This window comes from Rhinatrema bivittatum, chromosome 3 (genome assembly GCF_901001135.1).
Source record: "Rhinatrema bivittatum chromosome 3, aRhiBiv1.1, whole genome shotgun sequence".
NCBI classification, from domain to species: domain Eukaryota; kingdom Metazoa; phylum Chordata; class Amphibia; order Gymnophiona; family Rhinatrematidae; genus Rhinatrema; species Rhinatrema bivittatum.
Window position 1 is genome coordinate 364,792,425 of NC_042617.1, and position 18,965 is coordinate 364,811,389.

At 45.1% G+C, this 18,965-nt stretch overlaps 1 long non-coding RNA gene across 1 annotated transcript in view; it reads left to right on the plus strand.

Moving 5' to 3' along the window:
* The window catches only part of LOC115088793, an 85,758-nt gene that overhangs the window by 39,945 nt on the left and 26,848 nt on the right, over positions 1–18,965 (plus strand). Inside the window, exon 2 of the long non-coding RNA XR_003855884.1 lies at positions 7,668–7,701. This is a non-coding gene — a long non-coding RNA (uncharacterized LOC115088793). The remainder of the gene's footprint in view (positions 1–7,667; positions 7,702–18,965) is intronic.

An 18,965-nucleotide genomic window follows, 5' to 3' on the forward strand; every position in this document is an offset into this window, starting at 1 on the left:
TGAATGGCTATCCGGAGCAGCCCCAGAAGATATAAATAAGATTATGTGCCCTTGGGACTTAAAACACCCCACTAAGGGCCGGATTTTCAATGAGTTACGCAAGCCGGGCCTATTTTCAAAAGGCCCGGCGATGCACGTAAAGCCCGGGGATGCGTGTAAGTCCTGGGTCTTTACTAAAGGGGCAGGAAGGGGGCGGGGAAGTCCAGGGGCAGAGTGGGGGCGGGGCCAGTGGCCTCCGACACAGCGGCCATTTGCCACTGTGTCGGAGGATCATGTGTCGGCAGGCTGCCGGCGTGCACAACTTGCACCTGCCCAGAGGCAGGCGCAAAAGGTAAGACAAAGGTCGGGGAGGGGGAGGGTTAGAGTAGGACTGGGGGGGGGGGAAAGGTTAGGGGAAGGGGTGGGAAGGTCAGGCTAGGGGGAAGGGAAGTTTCCTCACAGGGAGGGAACAGGGGAAGGTAGTGTGGCTCAGCGCATGCAAGGGGGTGCACAATTGTGCACCCCCTTGCGTGCACCGACCCCTGATTTTATAACATACGCACGCCTGTTATAAAATTGGGCGTGCATGTGTGCGCGCCGGGTAGCGCGCGCAACTTTTAAAATCTACCCCTCAGTGTTACATGCGCAATCGCACAAAATTTCACTGGGAAAAAAAAGTAACTGCTCAAATAGCAGGTGCAGGCCTGCGTGCGTACTTTATCTAACACAATTCTCAGTGGAAAAGTTTGCCCTTTGAAAAAAAACACCTGCATACTTTGCACTTCTACACACAGTCTGAACGTTGACCCTCCTTTAAAGAACAGCTTTCAAACCGTGTGGGGAGATCTAACGTCTTTGGCTACTTTTGAACTGCAGACTTCACATCAGTTTTCCAAAGGAACAATTGACTTGGAGAACGTGCCCACATCAGACTTGCAGCCGCTGTTGGCGCTGGCACCTTTTCTGGTGGAATTTATAAACATGTTTTTGGAAAAGTTATAAAGTGTGCAAGTAAGTCCTGACTCTGCCTCCGGACCTCCTCTCCTGATGCGCGAGTATATTTGCGTGCATAATCAACGCGTGCCCACAAGTGGGGCAGTTTCCAAAGCTGGGCGCAGCTCTGTTTTGCCTGCCTAAATGCCTTTGAACGACGTGCTCCCCCATAAGACTCCTGTAATTCATGGGCCTTGCTTCAAGATCTTGCACCGTTCTTCAGTAGCTTTTCCGTAAAGTGCCTTCAGCGGTTCCAAACCATGCTGTGGTACTGAGTTTCAAAAGTTAGCCATGATCTGTGTGATGAATAAATGCAAGTAGCCATGTAAACATAAATATCTACCTATATTTGCCCCCTTCCAGCCAAAATTACATTGGGTGGCTCCAGCTCTGTTTTATTTTGCAAACTAATACATTATTCAGTGGTTCATTATTCATAATATAGAAACACTAAATACAGCAGAGCAACTTTTATCAGGAATTGTCAGGATCCAGGCCATTACGCATATCAGGTTTTTCTGGATAATGAGAGTCACACACCCCCACTCCCACAGGTTGACCAACACTCCCTTCGCTCAGCTTCGTGGCGGATATGACTTGGTTGGGGGCCCTGGGCTTATCAAACCTGCTCCTCCAGTGCTTTCCCTCCTGCAGGAGTCACTGGCTTAGCTCAACTGTTTGAACCACACAATGCTCCATAGATGAACTGCAGAATGCCACTCAGTGCAAATTATGGGCCCAATTTACTAAGGTTTTTTTTTCCTCATTCCAAATGTAATATTAGAACACGACATGTATCAGTAAAGACTACGTAATGCCAACAGGTACAAACTGAGCCCTTTCAGATACAAACAACCTCCTTGACTGTCCATAATTCAGTAAAACCCCTCTCTTGTCTAATCCAAACCTTTGAAAGTAATTGGTTGCATACTGAATGATGTAAATGGCAGCAGGTGGATAAGTAGCCATTGTAGAGTTTCTAAAGCTAGACACAATGAACAACCTAATTTAAAATGTAAAGTTTGTTACTAGAAAAATGCCAATTTTGCTACTGTTTAGCTTTCTGTACCCCTTAGTAAGATTGCTGTGAAAAAATAATATATACATATACTTTTAGCTATTCCCATTCTCAAGCTGCAAAGAGGTTTTGTTTATTTTATTTTTATAAGCAACACTTCTATACCTTCCTCACATTCTGATGTTAATATCACACACAAAGTCTACAGGTCACTGCTGGACTCAGCAAAAGTTCTCCTTTATTATTCCTGGCTCTTCTTATTTTAAAATTAAAATATTTTTCCCAAGAATGTAGTGCTTAGAACAAAGTTGTTTCATCTAACCACAAAACAGACATAACACGAGTAATGGCTTTGCAATGCCATAGGAGGGAGCACTTATGGGTAAGAGAGGTTAAGTTCAGTGTCTGATCCCTCTACCGTGTGATATGGGTGTGTGTGTTGAGACTTGTTGTGCACTCTTTCTAATTTGGAGGTATTAACTTAAAGGTGAATCTAAAACCCAAATCCATGTACGGTAAATGTTTCTAGCATATCCTCTCATTCTTGTCTCCTCCAGGGTACAAGGAGAGGCAAGAGAAGGGGATATGATAGAGACATTAAAATACCTGAAAGGTATAAATAATGCACGGCATGAAATGATGGCAGAAAAAGATCAATCGGCCCATTCAGTCTGCCCAGCAAGCTCCCACACTTATTTTCTCATACTTATCTGTTTCACCGACCACCAAGTTCTGCATTAGGCTTAATGGTTGCAGGTAGTAACCGCCGCATCAAGCAAGTTACCCCAATGCTTATTTACCCAGACTGCACAGATCCATGCCTTGTTGGATGTTGCTGAATGTAAATCCTCTTTTCCACATTTCTCCCTGCCGTTGAAGCAGAGAGCAACGCTAAAAGAAGTATCAGGCTTAATTGGTTTAGTGTAGTAACCGCTGCAATAAGCAAGCTAACCCCATGCTTATTTGTTTACACAGACTGTGTAGTTCAGTCCTTGTTGGTTGTTGTCTGAATGCAAATCTTCTTTTCCACATTTCCCCCTACCGTTGAAGCAGAGAGCAAAGCTGTATATGCATTCAAAGTGATGTATCACGCTTAATTGGTTTAGGTTAATAACCACCACAATAAGCAAGCTGCCCCCACGCTTATTTGTTTATCCAGACTGTGTAGTTCAGTCCTTGTTGGTTGTTGTCTGAATGCAGATCCTCTTTTCCACATTGCTCTCTGCTTCAACGGCAAGTGGAAATGTTTGAGTTGCATTAACCGTGTGAAGACTTATTGAGTAAGGGTAGTAATGACCAGGTAGTAGCCTCCATTCCAGCAAGCCACCCCCATGGCTCTTCTCTTCATTCCCATCTTCTAGCCTTTAAGGATCCACAGTGTTTATCCCATGCCCTTTTGAAATCCTTCACAGTTTTAGTCTTCACCACTTCCTCTGGAAGGGCATTCCAGGCATCCACCACCCTCTCCGTGAAGAAATACTTCCTGACATTGGTTCTGAGTCTTCCTCCCTGGAGTTTCAAATCGTGACCCTTAGTTCTACTTACTTTTTTCCAATGGAAAAGGTTTGTTGTTGACCATTGATCATTAAAACCTTTCAAGTATCTGAAATTCTGTATCATATCACCCCTGCTCCTCCTCTCTTCCAGTGTATACATATTTAGGTTTTTCAATCTCTCCTCATAAGTCATTTTATGAAGACCATACACTTTTTTGTTTGCCCTTCTCTGGACTGCCTCCATCCTGTCTCTGTTCCTTTGGAGATATGGTCTCCAGAACTGAACACAGTACTCCAGGTGAGGCATCACCAAGGCCCTATACAAGGGGATCATCACTTCCTTTCTCTTACTAGATAGATATTTCTCTCTATGTAGCCCAGGATTCTTCGGGCTTTAGCTATCGCCTTGTCACATTGTTTCGCTGACTTCAGATCATAAGACACTATCACCCTAAGGTCTCTCTCCTGCTCCGTGCACATCAGCCCTTCACCCCCCATCAAATACAGTTCTTTCGGTTTTCCACACCCTATATGCATGACTCTGCACTTCTTGGCATTGAATCTCAGCTGTCATATCTGCGACCACTCTTCCAGCTTCCTTAAATACCATCTCATTCTCTCCACTCCTTCCGGCGTGTCCACTCTGCTGCAGATCTTAGTATCATCTGCAAAAAGGCAAACCTTATCTTCTATCCCATCCGCAATGTCGCTCACAAAGATATTGAATAGGACCGGTCCCAACACTGATCCTTGCAGCACTATGCTTAACACCTCTCTCTCTTCAGAGTAAGTTCCATTTACCATCACACATTGTCTTCTGTCTGTCAACCAGTTTGCAATCCAGGCCACCACCTCAGCACTCACTCCTAAGCTTCTCATTTTACTCACAAGCCTCCTATGCAGGACCGTATCAAAAGCTTTGCTGAAATCCAAGTAGATGGCATTGAGTGCTCTTCCTCGATCCAATTCCCTAGTCACCCAATCAAAAAAGTCAATCTGATTTGTCTGACAGGACCTTCACCTGGTGAATCTATTTTCAATGGGAATGAACTTGAGGCTCAAAGTGGGTAGACAGGCATAACAAAAAAAAAAATATTTCCTTATGGAAAGGGAGGTGGGATCATGCAACAGTCTCCCGGTAACAGAAACAGTAACAGAATTAGGGATGTGAATCGTTTATCTGACGATTGAAAATATTGTCCGATATTTTCAATATCGTCAGATATCGGAGGGTCCCCAATAGCGATAGGAAACCCCACGATTAATTTAGTGGGTTTTCTTATCGATAAGGGGGGGGTGGGAAGAAAGGACACAACCTAAAAACACAGCCTGACCCTTTAAAATGAGTTTGTTAGTATCCCCCCCACCCTCCAGGACACCCCCCCCCCCACCAAATTTTTAAATACCTGGTGGTCCAGCAGGGGTTCTGGGAGCATTCTCCCATGCTCGGGCTGTCGGCTGCCACTAATCAAAATGGCGCCAATGGCCCTTTGCTCTTACCATGTGACAGGGGCTATCGGTGCCATTGGTCGGCCCCTGTCACATGGTAGGTGCACTGGATGGCCCGCGCCATTTTTAAAGATGGTGCCGGCCGTCCATTGCTCCTACCATGTGACAGGGACCGGCCAATGGCACGGATACCCTGTCACATGCTAAGGGCAAAGGGCCATTGGTGCCATTTTGTTTACTGGTAGCCAACGGCCCGAGTGTGGGGGAATGCTCCCGGGACCCCCACTGGACCACCAGGTATTTAAAACATTTTTGGGGGGGTCCGGAGGGTGGGGGGATACTAACAAACTCATTTTAAAGAGTCGGCTGTATTTTTTTGGTTATTGGCTCGGGCACAGCCGATTAAAAAAAAAAAAAAAAACCCGATCGAACTGCAAGATAAAAATTTCACTATGTGAATCGGAATCAGAACTGATACCAGTTCCGATTCACATCTCTAAACAGAATTCAAGAAAGAATGGGGTAAGCTTAAAGGATCTCTAGTTAAGAACATAAGAAATGCCCTGATCCATCGAGCTCCAGCATCTGGTCTCTGACAATGGATGGTCCGGGACACTTGGAAGGACCCAGCAGATCAATTCCCTTTTGCTCACTCCCAGAAGGAAGTGGTGGCAATCCCCCCCCCCCCCCCCCACCCATCTGTCTTGCTAATAAGTTGTCAATGTCCCTGTCCTCTAGAAACACGTCCAAACCTACTTTAAACTCATCTATGCTGTTAGCCTTTGACAACATCCTCTGGCGACAAATTCCTCGGCTTAACTGTGTATTGGCTGAAAAAAAAAATACTGAAATAATTTGTTTTAAATCTGCTACCAGTTAAGTTTCATGGACTGACCCCTAGTCCTACGGTAGTACTATCTGAAAAGGTAAATAACTATTCCCTATTTACTTGGTCCAAAGCGCTCATAATTTTATATACCTCTAGCATATTCCCTCTCAATTCTCTTTTCTCCAAGCTGACAAGCCCTAACCTGCTAAGTCTTCCTTCATAAAGATCCATTTCATAATCTTTATTATTTCTGCTGTCCTTCTCTGCACCTTCCCTAGTTCTCCTTTATATATTTTGAGAAGGGGGTGGCCAGAGCTGCACACACATTACTCAAGGTGTGATCGCACCATGCATTTGTGCAGACGCAATATGATATTCACAGTTTTTATTCTCTATTTCTTTCTAAATAATTCCTAATTCTTTTTTTTGCTTTTTGACTACCGCTGAACACTGAGCTGAGGATTTCAAGCTATTCTCCACAGTGACTCCAAGGTCCTTTTCCTGGGTGGTAACCAGGGCTTAATTTGTAGGTAAAAGGAAGTGGAACTGTAGAGTTTGCGGGGAAAGGGGTCCGGACAGGTTGTGACATGTGCGATGGGAGTGGGGTCCGGACTGGTTGTGAATTCTCTCTCTCTCTCCCAAAAATACACACCCACACTTTCACACTCTCTCTTCCTCCTTCTTACCCTAGTGATCCTCCATCCTCAGTCCCCACCAGTGCTCAACCCCTGGCTGTTCGTTACTCACCAGAACTGATTTACACTGTCAGTTCTGCTCTATTTTCTCAGGACCAGGAAAAAAAGGTGGCAGAACACCATTCTAGATTGTTCTTTCAGAAATTAAGCCATGGTAACAGACACAAAAAGGCGTTGAATTAGCACAAGTTTGAAATGTGTGAAGCCTTGATGACTGGCATTACTGCTCACAAGCTTCAAAACTAGCGCTAATTCAAACCCTTCTTGTATCTGTTCTTTAGGCTGCGGTGTCTGCTACAGGATCACACCCTCCCCCTCCTGGGATGGGAGGGGGCAGAATAGCAGGAGAGGAATGGCCAAATTAGGCAACAGAATGGCTGTTCTTTGTTCTGCTAGCTCCAGGCTCACCTCCATCTTCCCTGCAGGTTGCCTGGGAGGGGCTGGAACCCCTGCTCTTCTGCTTCTTAAATCTGGAAAGATGTGGTGGGACTCAACTCCAGGTTTTGCATTCGTGGACCCCTTTGGACAGAGGCAGGTTGGATGCAACCTGTGGGGAGGAGCCCTGCAGGTCCCCACCGACAGCAGGTGAACCCGGATGAAGCGGAGGCCCAGCTGGAGCTTCACCTTTACCGGTCTACGCCCCCTGCCCGTCCGGGGTGTATTCGTAGTGACCCTCCCGCTGCGGTGGCAGAGGCAGCGTTGGAACAGCAATGGGGGTTTCAGGTGGTATCAGAGGAGTCCCAATTGTGATTGCCCAGAGGGAGGAAAGGATAGAAAGGTAATTCTCCCGATATTAGGAACAGGGGTCCGGAACCCACCCAGCAAGTCTCCCAGGGAAAGAGAGAGAAGGCAGAACCCGAATAGAAAAAAAAAAACTTGAATGCAAGCAGATAAAAAAAAAATTTACAAATTCTGTGCTATGACTCAGATTTATTATCACAAGTTTAAATAGTGAGAAATAAGTAATGAAAATATTATAAAGATACCATAACTTTTTCACCGTTAACACAACTTGGTTTTCTCTTCATTCCCAGTTAACAAGTATTTTAAATGAAGAGAACTGGTTCTCCTAACTTTGCCATGAAATAAATTAAATAATCAGATAAGTATGGTTTGAGTATTAACTGCTACACTTTCTATATCAAGAATTTAGTAATTAATGCTAACATGAAGAAAATTAATCTTTGTGTCCCAATTCTGTCTTGCAGGTGCAGCAGGACACAGGCAACCCTCTAATTGCAGGTAAGTAGAAAAATGTTTTGTGTTGTCTGACTCTGTATATCTATTTAACCCCTTTTTTTCTTTCTCTGTCTCTTTCCAGTGAACTCTCCGATCCCTGTGAATTTTGAAGCTTTTGTACTGCGTGTTCTTCACTTATTTCTCTGGCACAATTACTTATGACAGCTGCTGCAGTGATTCTGTACTCTCTTTCTTTGTGGTGTTAAAAAGTTTCAGTCTAGCTAGACTTTGTGGCAAGTATACATTTAGCTGACTTTCTTTAGGATGAATCTTCGAACCCTCTGTCGCTGATAGGGGGCATGGCTTGCTGCAGTACTGCTCATGGGCGTCGCTTGAGTGCAGAGGGTCCCGGATGTCACTTCCTGACTGTGATCCTCATGCTGTATTGGGAATGTTGTCTCTGGAGCAGTCAGAAACCTATCTATACTCTTTAAATAACAAAATAGCGTGTTCCTCCACTACACTAACCTCATTTATCTTCTGGAGTGTACTAGGAGTACTCCCTCAATGTTTATTTGTGGAAACTAACAGGAACTGGGCTAGCTGATTGTGAAAAACAAAAAATAATTAAATATCCTTGTTCTGAGGTCCAGGGAGAGAGACAGAAGCATTGAGAATACGAACTAGAGCCTCCAAGATGGCCGCCGAATAGGAAACACTGCAAGAGGTCTCCCGCTGTGTTTTTTCCTGTTTTGAAGATTCTTCATAAAAAATAATACCTCATACTAAAAGGAAGGCAAGATTAAGAGGCGTGACATCAAGCTCACCCTCTTTGGATCCCTCCCAACTTCGCATCAAGGGATTTTTTGCAGAAAATCCAACATCAAGGGATGGTCGCTGAGGGGACGGTGGAAGAGCGAACACAGTCCCCCCGACCCTTGACATCACGCTGAGCCCTGACACACCGAACAAGCCTGTTCCTCCTTGCCATGCAGATTTGGTGGGCCTGATACCGGCAATGGCAGCAATCCCCCTGGAGATGAGTTGGGGAGAGTCGGAGGCAGAGCGACGGGCAGTGACCCCGGAAGAGATCTTGAGGACTCGGGCATTTGATGGGATGATGCCCGGGAGAGGAGAGGGAGGAGCAGGTCGAGCTCTCTCTGAAGTGGCGGGTCCTACCAAAGTTTTATCATCACTGCAAGGTATAGTTTTGGATACAGACACTGCTGTGGATGTAGGTGGGGCTCAGCCATATGCTTTGGAGTCCGGACTTAAATTGCAACATCCAGTAGCTATGACCTTGGAAGGAATATGGACAGTCTTAAAATCTATTGAGTCATCTATAGCTTCTTTGTCCCAAGTGACTTTGGGTAGAAGATATGGAACAGCAGATTTCTTCTACATAAAAGATACAAACAAATTTGATTCAGTCTGAGATAATTAATAATATAGAAAATATCTTGAGATCTCACATCTAAGAGTATTGAATTTCCCAGTAATAAATCTAATCTCTCCACTTGACCTTTTTAAAACATATTCTCCAGGTACTAAAAATTCCTGAATCTGCAATGCTAGTGATAACAAAAGTATATTATCTTCCTCAAGTTGCACCGGCTGGTGAAGAGGAATCAAGGCAATTGCCATCGCTTGATGTATCAGAGATATCGGAATTATCCCAAGAAACTGAGGTTACAAGGAGAAGACCATTATTGCTTTCATTTGCTTTTTTGATGGACTGTAACAATGTGCCGAGGCTCTTTTTCAGAATAGGCAGTCCTTATTCTATGGATGGAAGCTTTGGATCTATCCTGATATGATTAAGTCTACTCAGACTCGTAGAAAAAACTTTCAACGTGTGCGGAGGCACTTCATTTGGGCACACGATTTATACTTCGTTATCCATGCAAGTGCTGCATCAGACATCAGAATGCTAACTATGTCTTTTTTGAGCCCACTCAACTCAGAGCATTTTTGGACACGCACACCCAATTAGCATCCACTATTGGTTCGGTATAAGAATAATATGTCGTGAGCCTACTCGACGACGTCTTTAGGTCGATTTTGGTATTGTTTCCTGATTGATTTATACTGAGTCAGATATATTTTAAATCGTCAAAAATCATTAGAGCCGCGATACAATAACAATTCCCCCGATTTATCGTCAAAAAATCATAAATCGGGGGAGGGGGAGGGCGGGAAAACCGGCACACCAAAACAACTCTAAAACCCACCCCGAACCTTTAAAACAAATCCCCCACCCTCCCGAACCCCCCCCCAAAATGTTTTAAATTACCTGGGGTCCAGTGGGGGGGTCCCGGCGTGATCTCCTGCTCTCTGGCCACGGCTGCGTTAAGAGAAATAGTGCCGGTGGCCCTTTGCCCTTATCATGTGACAGGGCAAAGGTAGCGCCGGCACCATTTTGAATATTGGCAATACGGCCCGCGTGCAGGAGGTCGCTCCCGGACCCCCGCTGGACTTTTGGCAAGTCTTGTGGGGGTCAGGAGGCCCCCCCAAGCTGGCCAAAAGTCCCTGGGGGTCCAGCGGGGGTCCGGGAGCGATCTCCTGCACGCATGACGTCGGGAGCCAGGAACCAAAATGGCGCCGGCGCTACCTTTGCCCTGTCACATAAGGGCAAAGGGCCACCGGCGCCATTTCTCTTAACGCAGCCGTGGCCAGAGAGTGGGAGATCGCGCCGGGACCCCCCCAACTGGACCCCAGGTAATTTAAAACATTTGGCGGGGGTTCGGGAGGGTGGGGGATTTGTTTTAAAGGTTCGGGGTGGGTTTTGGTGTGCCAGTTTTCCCGCCCTCCCCCGATTTACGATTTTTAATGATTTAAATACAAAACAAAACATGACGATCAGATTTCCCTCCCCCCCCAGCCCTGAGAAGCGGGTACCCGAGAGTGGCTCACACCACAGGAAGCAGGAACCAACATCCATAGACAGCGTAGCAGGATTCAGCAAGGAGGGAACTTGTTGCCAAGTCGATTAGAAGCAGGCCCCGATCGTGCTTAAGAGTCCAGGGCTAGTGATGTCATCAAGGGGAGACGGCCCTGAGGTTCCCGCCCTGGCATCCATAAGGAAGGGCCCTGGAGCCCGTGCGTGCCTAGGGAGGTCCAGGAGAAACATGGCAGTCAGCGGCGTCCTCACCGCCCAGAGGAAGCCTGAAACGGAGCCATGAGAGTCGGAGGTGGCAAGCTGCAGCCGCGTGTCTCCCTGGAGGAGAGAGAGCAGTGAGGCACGAAGTGAGTAGTAGCAGCCGCAGCCATCTGCGGCCGACGGTCATAACACTGCTTTTTCCCTTCTGCAGCATTTCAAATCACTGAACGGGCCAGACTCCCCCTCCCTTTGACCCTCTCAATGATTTGACCTGTGCTGTGCCTATCTCATCTCCCACCTGCTATTAATTGCATCAGTAGCATGGGTTCTTCTTAGTGTTTGGGTAATTGCCAGGTTCTTGTGCCCTGGTTTTGGCCTCTGTTGGAAACAGGATGCTGGGCTTGATGGACCCGTGGCAATTTCTTATGTTCTTATAGCAGATTGCTTTGAGCTATCCCTGCCCATTGGTGAGTTCCCCTGACAATGTCCTCCATGGTCCATGAAACTTACAGAATAGGGATGGTGCATAGGGAACACAATTTTATAGCAGCATTTAGGGCTGACGTCCACGTGTACAAAGTCTGCTTTGAAAATGTTCATGTACGCACGAACCCTTTGAACGGCAGCACGGGAGCAGATATAAATGTTCATGTAAAGGGGTTGCCCCTTTTAGCTGAGGAACGCGCCACGGTCTTTTACAAGCAATGCAGCATGTGGGACAGAGGCCTCGCCACCCCGCTGCCTTCTGGTGAGTTAAGGAGCAGCACCTCTCCCCTCTGGAAGGGGGTGAGTGGTATAAAAACCCCTGCTTCCACATGAGTAGGAGGATGGCATTGGGATTAGGTTTCTGGAAGGAATGGACTGAGGAGTAGGATTCTAAGCTCTAGAGTCCTGAGTTAGGACTGTGAGCCATTTCCCCCAGAAGGGCTCCATAGGGCTGTCTCCACCAGAGAGGTCCCTGGGAAATTTGAGTGGTGGAAGTGCCTGGGAGTCCAGAAGAAAGAGACAAAGCTCTTGCAGAGCTGGCGGAGCAGCGTACTGGGAGGTGCCAAGGGAAAAGAGCGTCCTGCCTAGAAAAGTTCACAGAGTCAGAGATTAATTTTATCAAAATCAGTCAGGGATTCTAGAACTGAGAGAGAAAGAGGAAGGAACTTTAGAGAAGGTGTTTACAGGTAGTGGGAGGGCCCAGGGTGGAGGAGGGTGCCTGCCCCAAAGAGCTGAGAATTTGAAAGAGACTGTGATTTTTGTTTTAGGTGCTGTGGACTTTCATTACAGTATTGGTGTATTATTCTATGTGTGCTGATTTTGGATTCGTGTTCCTGCCACCAGTTGCAATGAAAAGAGACTTTTCTTGAAGCGTGAAGAATTTTTTTTTTTTTTTTTTGTGACTAACTGGCGTGCAGAAAAGCACCCATGGAGAGCCCAAATGAAAATTAGTTTCTCCTCCTCCCACCCAGGAACCCCAGGAGAGTCATTGAGCCTTGCCTAGTCGATGGTCCTCCTTGTGTGCCCCCGTGCCAGAAGAGGATGTGGAAGGGGGCTCATTCACATGAACCTTTCCACGCATATTTTCGATTTTAGAAAGTATGCGTGTAAATGATAACCCCGCCCTAACTCTGCTCCCAGGGAATGCCTCTTTCAAGTGCAAATAAAAGTACACACAAAACTTTTTCTGCGTATACTTTTAACTGTACAGCCCTGGAGGTCATTTTCAAAAGGCCTATATACTGTATATGTGTACAATGGCATTTTACCTATTATGGTAATTCATATCTCCTCCTCTTTCTTAGTGCAGTAAGATAAGACACTATCAGACCGATGCAATAATTGGCATGTGTTAATAAACGACCCACTCCCTTAACGAGCGCCGATCCACTTCTCCGTGGTGCCCAATGCAAAATGCAGTCTGCCGCGGTAAAAAGGAGGCACTAGGGGGCGCGCAGCGGGTGCCCGAGAGAGATGGCTGTCAGCCTGTTAGGAAAATGAACGCTCAATCTGAGCGTCCCTTTTCCTAACCTGACCACCGAGACACCTTTTTTTTTTGAGGGGGGGGACGGGACATTTCTAATTTTTTTAGTTCCTCTGACTTAACATCGCCATGATATAAAGTCGTAGGAAGTACAGAAAAGAACTATTTTTTGCTTTTCTGTACACTTTTTGGGCTCCTCCAAAATTAACACCTGCTTGGGGCAGGCGTTAATTTTGGCGAGTAAAAATGTGCATGTCAGGTGCATTTTTTTTTTTTTTTTGCATCGGGGGGAATAGATAATAGCCTCATCAACATGCATTTGCATGTGATGAGTGCTATTGCCTATGCGTGCTATTGGATGCGATAACCCCCATTTTGCATCGGGGGTTATGGACGCACATCCAATCGCGGGTTGAGCTGTGCACTGTAGCCAGTGCACAGTATGGCATCGGCCTGTATGTGATCTCCAGCTTTACCCTTGCTTCTGAGCTTTTGTCCTGTGCTTTCTTGAATTCCATTTTTGCTTTTCATTCAGGTTTTTTCAATATATTTTTGTATTCAAAGTAAATACATAAAAATAGCAAAGCTGAATAAAGTTGAAATTAATAACCAGAACCCTATCAAATACAATTCAGCCTACACTGTGCAGCATTTCTCAGTTCCAAGATCTTCAAATAAATATAAGTGATATGGCTCATCAGGGATATGAAGGGGTAAACAATTTTCACATTTTTGCTCTGCATGAATCTCTTAATTCTCTCTTCATTTCCCCTAATACATATGTGCGCACACATACTCACACACACTTTACACCACACACACACACACACTCACACTCTCTCTCACACACATTCACACCCACCCACCAGGTCCCTTCAGAGGAATGCACAGTGTAAGAAAAGCTCTCGAATTCTGTACTATCCAGGCTGTATTGCTTTTTTTTTTTCTCCCTACTAGTAACAGTGGATGAAATGACAGACTATAAAACATCTGACGAGTTATTTTTTTTATTTTACCTCAGGAGGCAAGATGATTTCTGCCTCAGTGATTTTCTCAGCAGGTTGAAGAGCCCTGGCAAGCAATAATTAAAACAGACTGCTACATCTTTCCCCTGATCAAAAGACATATATAAGAACTTGTCACTTGGTAGAACCCAGAGGATGTCTGTGCCCGCATTTATGTGGGACATACAGGTATAATGAATTCCTGCCTCCATTCCTCCATTGTATTAAACACTGAAAAGGTGATACAGGTTTTGTGGAATAGCACTCTAGCCCCTTTTTGGGGTACATAAAATGAGGGAAAAGATTTCCATGTTCAGTAAGGGTCATCTTCCCCAAATTCAATTGGTGAGCCTTCAAATTAGGTCCTGTAGGTGGTGAAGTGACCTGTATAGAGACAGCAGGGATGGTGGCAAACCTCGCTGACTAGAAATGGAGAGCACCCCTTATCTCCCCTAAATGAATTCTGGCCCCCATGCTCCCCCTCAGTGCTGGCTAAAATAGAGCATAGAAGACACCCCCTCCAAATTTCAACCCTTAACTTTATTTCTAGTTGTTCCATCTAGTAACTATGTACAATGATTTGCAGAGGGTAAAAGTTGTCCATACTGAATACATCGGAACTCATGGGAAGCATATAGTCAGAATCACATCTTATCCCCAAATAGGGGTAGGTTTTAAAAGATGTGCGCGCGTCCATGTGTGCTCGGTTCCCAGAGTGCGCACATGGACATGCCGATTTTCTAAAATCAGGTGGCCACGCGCGCGTGGGGGGTGTACATGTTTGCAAATGATGCTCGGCGACTCAAATCGGTCCTTCCCCAGTTCCCTCCAATTAAGGAGCAGACTGGGAGGGAACTTCCATATACCCCTACTGAAACCCCCTCCCTCTTCCCCTCTCCTCCCACCCCATAAACCCGTCCCAGCGACTTACATTTCTTTTTGTTTTACTACTTACTGCTCCATCCCTCCCCACCCAGAACATGCCCCCTGGCCTGCCCCTTTCTCAAGGCCTGGCACTTGTGCTCATATCACCACTTACACATGTGGCCGGGCCCTTTTGAAAATGCGTGCAGTGCGCACAGGGCCCAGCCATGTGCGTAAGTGGCAATTTTTATGTGCGTGGCCGATTTAAAATTCATCCATTATTGTATAAGGTACTTATGAGGCACACAGGGAGAGCCTCTCAGCTTTCATGTGAAAGTCTTCTAGATCTCCCCACATATTAACTATTTGGAACACAATGGTTACATTCCCCAATTTACACTTTTTCATTTATCACCACCATAGGTACTCGTTTCTTCTTCTGTCAACCCACCCCATCCAACAAGGGTTAGGCTAAACTTGCAGATTCCTCTTCAAGGTGACCTCAGTCCCAACACTCTTATAAAGGAATGGGGTTCACGTCTTTGAACTATCCCAGACATTTCTTATTAAAATTCACCTTCAAAGGGGACAGTGCAATTTCTGTTCTCAGAACTACTCACAACTTCTTGGTCAATCTCCCACTCAAATTTCATACCTCTCCAGTCCCATAGCATGTACGCTTTCCCCATCATCCTCCACAGATCTCTTGGGGTATTCTTCATTTCAGAATCACCCCAGACTCCTAATCTCCTGTCCTTATTCCTCAATGGGAGAAACAGCTACCATATCACCCTGGTTCTGGTCAGTTCCTCAGGAGGAGGATGAAACTTCTCCACTCCATGGCCTCAGGCCTTCCTTTGAGAGAGAAAGAACCCCTGCAGGGCACTCTCTCACTGGGAGGGTTCCTGGGCCCATTAGCTGGTTACTTCAGGTGACTCCATCCCTTTTACCAACCCATCCTAAGAAGAGCAGTTACAAAAGGAGAAGGACAGGAACAAAATGGCCAAACCTGCCAAAAACCCCACATTTTTTTACCTCCTGCTAAACCTTTATCACCCAATCAGCAATCCCCCACACTCTTAAGGGAACGCACATACCCTTAACCCAAACCACATGACCACATTAAACTCAATGTTCACAGTTCTAAAAACAAAAACTGAAAAAACTGGAAATTATATGGCAATTATAAATTTACAATTATAAAATAGCCGTATAAATCAAGAAATAATTAATTGCCAAATTGTTAGATCTCATATGAATTCGGGTAATCAAAGTCACTTATCAAGATGAGTCATGTTGACAATGAAGGGTAAGATCAGAGTACGCCCTCTGACAACCTAAGACAGTCGCATGGCCCTGAGGGTGATGATTGTCACAATTATCAAGAGGGAAATGAGGATTTAGGTTAGTTATTAATCGCTGCTTTAAGAAAACTGCCCCATGTTGACTAGTAACTGAAATAAAAATGTCATGGTCAAGCCCAGAGACAGAAAAATAGGCTGTGCAATAGTGTGGAAAATAATGAGACTGCAGAGCAAATGTGTGAGATAAGGAGCTGCCTGGGAAGCAACTACAAGAACAAAAGAATTACTGAGTAAGCATGATATCTAACATCTGAGGAGCACATGAAGGAAAATTACCAGCAAATGTAGGGATGAGAAAGAGGGGGGCTATGCAAGCCATGTTACTGTTATGGTTTTGAGGTGTTTGAGTGGATTCTTGGGTACTGTGGAGATGGCCACTCCTACGGGGAAGAGCCCCGTGAGGAACCGCAGTACTAGGCTATCCTCTATACATGCAGACACGGAGAATACATATTTATTATACAGCTTGGTGGTACTGCCCAGGGGTCGCAGCAGTGAGGTAACCCAGTAGAAGTAGTCCAGTGGTCCTCAGCAGAGGAGACCAGTCCCACGCTCAGGTAGATGGTAGGCTGCACAAGGTTAATTCCTCACTGAAGTAGATAGCTGTATTGATGAAGATCCTGGCAGGCAGAAGTAGTTGAACTGTAGGCACCAAGGTAGGGAGAGCAGGCCTTCGAGGAGCGAGTACCCAAGTTAGTGATGAATGGCACCGAAGGGCAGAGAGAGCTTCCAGCAGCAGCAAGGAAGTGGCAGAGCAGCTTAGACTGGAGGCATTCCAATCCTTTCTCGATCCTTGCTAACTCAGTTTGTTAGCAAATGAAGGGCAGGCTAAATACCCGGATGGCATGACGTCACTCGGAGGGGATGCCCCCGAGTTTCCCGCCATGACGTGGATAAAGACGTGGGTGGCGTGCAAGCATGCACCCTAGGAGGCCCTCAGGAGAAACATGGTGAACACCGTTCCCGCTGCCGCCCCGGGGACACCGGAGACAGCGGCACGAAGACGCAGCAGCAGCCACCCCACCCCCTACCCCCACCCCCAAAGGCCTGAGGAGAGAGAAGGAAGAAAGGTGAGGCACAGAGGTCGAAGCCGTCTGAGACCGGACACAACAGTTACCAGTGCATAAAAGACAAAGACAAATTTAAAACTATGAGTAGTCTGGCACTGCCTGGTGAGCAGTTAATTCTGTGATTCCTTAAGGGAGTAAACGAAACTAGGTAACACAATCTTGATTTCCTTACAGTTTCCTCTATTTTAACTTTTGTATGCATGCATGAAATAAACAAACCTGCCAGCAATTATAGATCTCTAAGCTACTTAATAAATGTTATGTTTGAAACTGAAAAGCAGTCCCATCTTTGGCTTTGTGCACTGTCTGGAGAGGAGTCCAGACAGGGCTAGGTTTCAACAATACATGATCTCAGAAGGTCAGAAGCATGCTGGGCAGGGAAGGGGGGAAAGAGGAGAGAACCAGGGCTGTCAGAAGAGGCAAGCAACTGCCCAGGGTACCAGGCCCAGGGGGCACTAAAGCATCTCATCAGTGGGCTGGCCACCATCACTATGTGGCATGTATGTGACGTGAGAGCATTCGTGTCAGTGAGCATGTATGCAAGTGTGTGTGAGTCAGTGAGCATCTGTGTGAGCTTGAGAAAGTGTAATTGTGAGGGCGCATATGATGGAGTATGTATGAAAATGAACATGTGTATTAAGACAGTAAGGGGGTCATTTTCAAAGGAGTTACGCATGTAAATGTGACATACTATCGTAGCAATTTTCAAAAGCTATTTACTCGAGTAAAGTGCACTTACTTGAGTAAATCCTATGGACAATTCAATGGCATATATTGTAGCAATTTTGAAAAGCCCACTTACTTGAGTAAAGTGTATTTACTCGAGCAAAAACCAGTTTTGCTCGAGTAAATGCTTTTTAAAATCTACCCCTGTGTGTATATATAAGAGAGAGAACAGAATTTGTGTGCAGCCCTACCCTTCACTGATCCATGATCATTTCAGGTTGATAGAATTAAAAAATTCTCAAGTATAAAGTATGTGGAATTTTTTTATCATTATTAATTTAAATTATTGGGTGTTAATAGATGTGTCTTCTATTTTAAAATGTGTTGGTGTTTGGGACATTTGAAAAAAAATTTGAGTATGTAATTAGATGTTCTATTTGTCAGCTGTTTTGAAATATTATTCTTTTATTAGTATGGTTTTACTATTATGATTGAAGTTTAATATTTTTTTAATTTATTGTTTGATATTTAATTGGGAATGATGATGATTCTGTTTTTTCCATTGTTGCACTACATACTGGATCTGGTTCTGGTTTCCAATTCAGTTTTTCTCTGCACATTTCTGTTTATACCTTATGGTCTCTTTATTCTGTGTTCTGCATGTGTGACCAAGGTGATGTATTCTGCTAGCATGTCGTTTCTGTTTAGGGATCTATAGTAGCCTGGCTTGTTCTCTTTTCTTCTAAGTTTTATTGGTATTTTAGGGCCTGGTATAATGTTTACAGTATTCTCTTTTCATAGGTAGGGTTGTTGCTGTTGTTGTGGTCATCCCAATCTATATTCCAGGGGTCGCCATTTTGAAATCATTAGCTGTCAGAAAGAGAACAACTTTTATCCCTGATTCATTTGCAGCAGAGCATAATGTCAACAATGTTAGCTTACAAACAGTTGAGAGGCAATCATCCAGCTCTGACTTTGGTTCCTCTCCCAGAGATATAAAAATGAGTGGAAAGCAGATAATGTAATTTTTAATGATAAGCTCCCTATAGGAACAAGTGTATTTTTTCCAAACAATTTTATCTCTGAGCAACTTGGGTTATCTCCCAGATTTCGCTCGCGGCCCAGATAGCAGGGTAATACAAGATACGATGTTAGCCACTAATCAGGAATGTTGTGTTCATTTCAAAGGTAAACAATAAGTTCTGTACTGTAAAGGCCACAGACTCAGTGCAAATTAAGCTCCCTAAAAATGTAGCTACACAGGTACTAGGAAATTATAAGGTGTTGAAT